Source organism: Limanda limanda, chromosome 17 (genome assembly GCF_963576545.1).
Source record: "Limanda limanda chromosome 17, fLimLim1.1, whole genome shotgun sequence".
Classification (NCBI taxonomy): Eukaryota; Metazoa; Chordata; class Actinopteri; order Pleuronectiformes; family Pleuronectidae; genus Limanda; species Limanda limanda.
Window position 1 is genome coordinate 13,251,440 of NC_083652.1, and position 6,790 is coordinate 13,258,229.

The following is a 6,790-nucleotide window of genomic DNA, read 5'->3' on the forward strand; positions in this document are numbered from 1 at the left end:
CTATCTATCTATATATATCTATATATATATATATAGATATATATAAAATTTATATATATATATATATATATCTGTCTATTAGTATAAAATCCTGTATATTACTTAAATACATGAAACCCCTAATTAGCAGCGTTCTTCCCATCCGGCCTAAACATGACTAGCAACATTCAATACAGATTATAATAATAGATTAGTATAATTATAGACTATGTTTAATCTTTTATTGAGCTTCAAGTGACACTCTCTATGAACCTCTGCACTTAACCAGCCAACAAACAAGATCACTGCTGGTTTGCTGCCAGCTCCATCAGCTGACAACCAGTGAGTCTGCCGGGCTGTGACCGGTCATCACACTGTGGTCATGATGGTCATGATGGAATCAACCGAGGCCAGACGGGTCATTTTCTCACAGTGGCTGACTTACCAGGCCGGTTTTTCCACCTCCGGGTTAGAAGAGTGTGGAGGAGTCACATCAACCACACATCTGCACGGTGTGAATGAACAATTGCACTTCATGTGTGTGTGTGTGTGTGTGTGTGTGTGTGTGAGAAGGGGGGGTGATCAGTTGATGATGGGCGCGGCAGTTGGATGACTCATATTTGGAGTTGCCTAGCTACAGCCTGGAATTGTTTTCTTTAGACCCCGAGCGTGAGTACAGTGTGTATGTCTGGATTTCATTGAGAGAGAGAGAGAGCAAGGCATTGTGGGGGCGGCGTGCAGGCAGGGGCGGCTCCGAGCAGGAAACAGGAGGAGCAGCAATGTTTCCAAAGAGGAGAAGAAATCACGTGAAGAGAAACTTGAGTCAAATGTAGTAATGTCAGCGAGGAAGGGAAAAAAAGAGAGGGAGAGAGAGAGAGAGGTCTACGAAAAGAGTGCTAAGGGTGAGGAAGTGAATCAAGAGTAAAAAACCCTGGCCAGTAACCATGGAGACGGGCTGGCTCCACTAAATATAAGGAATTCTTCTTTTATTGCATGTAAACGGTAGCTAGGGCTCCACAAGCGACTTGCACAATACTCGCCTTGCTGGAGGCCGAGCTTCAGAAGAGCTGAGGCTCAGGTCCACTGAGCAGCAGCCTCGATCCACCGGTCGGGTTCGATTCTCCTGGAGCCCAACAGCACACATGCTAATGTTTAGAGGGAAATGCTCTTTGTCTACATGTCAGGCCTATGCGTCCAAGTCATGATTTTGATTTTGATTGGCCCTTTGCTATAAGTTTACCCCATACCCTTGTTAGTCCTTTGTATTTCTTGTCTTACTCCAAAAAACACTGTATGTAAAAATGTTATTCTTTCAACGTAAGCTTGTGTTTAAAGAACGTATTTTTTTGAAAATAAGTTTATTCTTTGTTTATCATTTAAACTAAATAAAGTGTTGTACATCAGATTGTACAGACCACATGAACAACAATTACAAATATTTGAACAAATACAAATAAATAAGAAATTAACACTTCAGAGAGGTAGAATAATCAGAATTAAATCGAAATAGAATTTGTTATTATTTAGAGAATATAAAAAAGGTTTTTCAAATCAAATGTTAGCTTCATCGGATGCTAACAATGTGTACAGTTGTGTGTCGTTTAGTGTGTTGTTGTATAATTTAGCTGAGCAGAAATACACAATAAAAAAAAACAAGAGGACCGAGTATTGCACCCTGGGGAACAACATTTGGAATGTAATAGGAATTTGAAACACACAAAACAGTTGAATCTATTGTGGGCGTCATGACAACAGCATTGCTAGGATGTGACTTGTACATCCACAACTTCAAAAACATATTGAATGTGCGTATGAATATTCAATAAGACACGTCTCTCGGTTTCCTCAGCTGGAGAATGTTGTACAATTGGGTCCAGAGTTTCTCCAGAGTTTCACAGATGATCGCAGCAGCAGGAGATTCTCACAACACAAACATCTCATTGTTCAGGTGAATGTCCTGCTTCCCTTGAGATGAATCCACAGGAGGATCTCCTGCTGCTTTCTCACATGGACTCATCCAGTCATTCCCTTCAGGTTATTACTTTGGGGATGGCAGGAGAAATTCTGGAGATAGTCGGGAGCCTCTCACTCGGACATCCTCACACACAGCCCCTCTGGACCACGTCAGGAGACTCTCCAGAGTCCAGCGCATGTCTGATAGCAGCATTATTTGATTAAAATGATGCAGGAGGACACAACATGGACACGCACTAATGCAGTGGTCATTCCCAGAAAAAGAAACTGATGATCGTCTATTTCGGGAGGAACTGAGGACATGTTTTTGTCTCATGCGCCCGTGGCGATGTGTCACTCCCTCAGAAGTTGATGAGCATGTAGAATTTATCTTAATCTGTGTTTGTTCGGCTCCAGAAACTGAAGACATGGTTCTCTAGTTTTTGGAAATTTTAAGAGATGAGGATGGGAACATTTATCTCTCTGTGAGTCACGTGTGTTTGTGTCTTATTATCAAAACCAGTCCCAGTGACACCAGGAGCAGGACGGTGGGCGACGGTCAACTTTTCCAACAGCCTGGACAACTCGTGGACATTGTTTGGATTCAAAGATAAACTCACTTCCAAAGTCTTTGATAGTAAAATAGTTCACATTCAGGCTGTTTCCGTTCCAGGGGTTAAGCTATAGGGCAGGGAGCCACGTTGTGTAAGACAGAGATGGAATGAGCAGAGCGAGACAGGCATCCACCGACGGGGGGTGCTTTACTATTGTGTAAAGCAGCAGTGACTTGGTTGTGGTGAGACTCACTCCTCTGGCATGTCGGCACCGCTCGGCTGGATTTGTTTCACACAGTCATGTTGAAATACTCCCTCACAGCATAAACAACCTAATTAAGAGATTTTCACGTGACTCCACCAGAAATAGCAATTTGTCCGGCTATAAAAACCTTGTTCGTCTATTTGCACCATTTTTTTGTGAGTGGCGTTAAGCTGATGTTCTTCTTCAGGGGAATTTAACGTGTCAGAAAAATGAATGCCCAATATTATCGACCTAAACCTCCAGGAGACGGTCCAACTCTTAGAAGATGCAACAAGTCGTCTAGGATCGAGGTGTTCGGAAAAGTTTCCATCGTGTAAGAGGTGTAGCGTCAGTGGTGTTTGTACAGTAAACTACACCTTGAACCAGCCAAACCCCAGAAGGTATTTCATAGGAATCATAATTAATATGTGTTCACACAACACTTGGCCACTCAGACAATATCACAACTGTTCTGAGTGATCCTTCCTGTCTCTGGTTTATTCCAGAACTGATCCGCTGCGGCCGCCACTCAACAAAGAGCTGTTTGTTGAGCGAGCCTCCCGATTGGTCTTCTCCGGTAGTGGCGCTGACATGTGATTAGTCCACTTGTGTTTGGATAATCCCCCCCCCCCCCCCCTCCCTTGCAACACACAGCGGTAGACAGCAGCGTGGTCAAACCCACGCTTTTTTTATTTTACTCTGAAAGACGATGAATGACAGATGCATGACTCATGGTATTTCCTCTCCTGGAAATAAACCAGGAACCGAAAAAATAGGCCAAAAATTCTTGCATAACTCATTTTTTTGGCTCCACAGGAACGCACGGTGGTTTCACGCAAAAATTCTCCGTGCATTCTGTGATAGCTGTGGAAGGAGTGGCAGGTACAGCTGAATGGTAAAGCACAAACCGTGGGTTACCTCACCTGCAGGGTGGGGTCACCACGCCCAGGATAGATCAGGTCCGACCACATTCTCCACTCAGGCCTCTCTCTCTCTTGTGTTTTTCTGCACAGATGCATCAACGCTTGTCTGTTTTCTTTAGATCTCAAATCAAACCGTGCAGATCCTGATACGATCACGTCCACCATCTTTGCCACGCTCGTGGGAGTTGCGCATCAGCTCGGGCGGAGCTGTGGGTGATGGTGAAAGATTTCTGGCTCCAGGTGACGGATGCAGTGTAGATTCTGAGGAGATTAGGGAAGTTTACTCCAAAACCTGAATTGCAGAATTTCAATAGACTCATTCTTTCCCATGGGGATTTGGGTGAGGACGTTAGGAAGAAGGTGTGACTGTGATGTACAAACAGTGTGTCGTCCTTTCCCGGTGGAGAGATGGCTCGTGTGTTTACAGATAACTTTTTTGTTTTGATCTTATTGTCATGGGGAAAAAGTGATAAAAAAATGTTACCATGACGGACGCGTCATTCAAATAAACACTGGCTATGTTTAGCATTCCTGCTTTTTTCTCAGTCCCTCTGCCGACACATGAAAAGGTTTATTTTCTATGACATTAAAACACACAGAATTGTTTCATCAAAGAAGAAGAAGAAGAAGAAGCCTCGGGTTAATTCCTAAGACAGATGTCAGACAATAAATCCTGTCCGTGTATTTGTGTGTGACCTCATGAACCCGGCAGAATGTGGCCACACGAGGAGCCGCGCTTCAAACACGAGCAGGTAGAGGATCTGTGAAGCCGGTTATTATCCCGCCGGCTCACACCTGAGGCCGAGGCAGGTCCACAGGACACTGAGCAGGGTCTCCTCTGAGCCTTTGACTCAGACTCCTTATTTTTATCCTCACCAGGAGCAAAACAAGTGACCTCAGTGTCCCAGTCAACACCCAGAGTATTTTAGTCTCTATCCACCTTCTGTGTATCTGACTTCTCTCCCTGGTTTCTAATAGTGAGCTGTGCGACGCTCATATGCTCATAATTATTCTCAATATTCAGCTTCCTCTTCCTCACAGACTCTTCCTCACAGACTCTTCCTCACAGACTTTTCCTCACAGACTCTTCCTCACAGACTCTTCCTCACAGACTCTTCCTCACAGACTCTTCCTCCCATACTTTTCCTCACAGACTCTTCCTCATACTGAATCCTGGGGACTTCATTCATACTTCATGTGCATCTCTTTTAAACGCGTCTCCTCTTTAATCACCTCATCTCACCAATTTTTAAATGTGACAAGATAATTAGACTTAAGTTCACCTTTTTATTTTTCTCTTTCAAACACAGAGTGGTTGACATGAATTCTTTCAATTTCACCGACACTTCAACTGTCGCAGAGAAGAGAGAGAGAGAAAAAACAAAATAAATATACTATTAATGTTTTCTTATCTTTGTGTTACTGAGTTCTTGAGTTTTAAAAATTTCCTGTGTATGGCAATGTTATTAAAAAAATCTAATACCAATATTTCATGACCCTTATTCTGTAACTGATGATTCAGACGTGACTTAGTCAGTAATATTTATGTTATATATTTACACACTGCTTCCACCACACAAACTAACGTTTTACCAAATGTCCAAAAAGTAAGTTTTGAAGGACTGTCCCAGATATTTGAGTTGTGTCCCTGCTGAGTTTGGCTTGAGGGAGAAATGCTGACTCTATGCGTGGCTCTATTCCAGAGGCGAGGATTTGTTTGGTCCGAGTTGTTTTGGCTACAACAAGCCGAGAGTAGTATCATCAATACCATCTGACATCAGAAGCATCATCTCTCACACAGATTAGTGTGGGTGTGGCCCTTCAGAGATGTTATAAAAATGGAAATGACCTGTTTTAGTTTCCTCACTTCTGCTTCCTCACTTCTGCTTTAAACTGAGATTTAATCACTGACACTTACGTTTCACACTTCACACTGGTTTCCACTTAGACTGAAATGTCAGTGACGTCTCCCCCCCGACAATTCAACTGACATTTGCATTTAAACTCTTCATCTGGGCAAACTCTCTCAGGGAATAAATGGTAATTGACACTTCAACTGCTTTTATCTCGAACTCTTCAAGAAACACAACCGCTTTCCACACGCACACATCACACAACTTCTTCTTCTTTTAATTCTTATCCTTAAACCGAGATCTCAGCTGGTTTCAACAGGCTGATTGAATTTAACGCTTCATGTACTTCACAAAAAAAAATTCTCAAGCATGTTCCAGCCGCAACTTTTCACTTGTGAGCTTGTGACTTTTTAAAATTTTGGCTTTTCTGAATTTTCCAATCATCATAGGAACTTATTTGACCCGGGTTTGGCTCTGCATACAATAAATATAAATGTACTACAAACTGGGATGAAGCATATTATATACACACTGCACAGTCCAAATTGTATTTCCTCAAGTGCCTTATAAATATATCTATAACTCTATTTATTGAAACAGCAAATTATATATAACATTTTGTATAGCATCCTTCGTAGGTCGGGGGGGGGGGAAACTGCGAAGGCCGAACCCAGCCGGGACAGTTCTGCTCTACAGAGGTTTGCTGTGATCGGTGTCACCAGCTCGTCCCGCCCCTCACTGCTGTTGCCTAGTAACAGAGCTGAGGTTGGACATGACTAGATAGCTTTAATTAAGACCCGTTGTTTTGTTTTTTAACTTGTGTGCCGTTATATCTGTGTGGTTTCAGCTGAAGTGTGCGATTCGTTTGCCGTTTCCATCACAACCACTGATCCTTGGATGAGAAGGGACACGTTCATCTTCAGGATCCACAAGCTGTGACACAATCGCTCTTCAGTTGCAGAAACTGGATTGAGACACAGTCGATACTTTGTCTCGGTATTAAAAGATCTTAAGAGGCATTAAAAAGTCACATCAGTCTCATAATGTTACTGGAACATCTCAGATGATTGGACGTGATTAGAAATGAGGCTCTGACGTTGGCACTGAGCAAACAAGCAAACGTTATTATGTGTTATTGTGTCATTATGAGATGAGATATTGGCAGATTAAAAACCTTCTTTCTCAATCTAAACCAAATCCACCGAGAGCGGATCAGACTTTGAGGAGCTCATCGATCACCAGCAGCAATCAAACAACGATGGTGAGTTATAATAACGACAAATG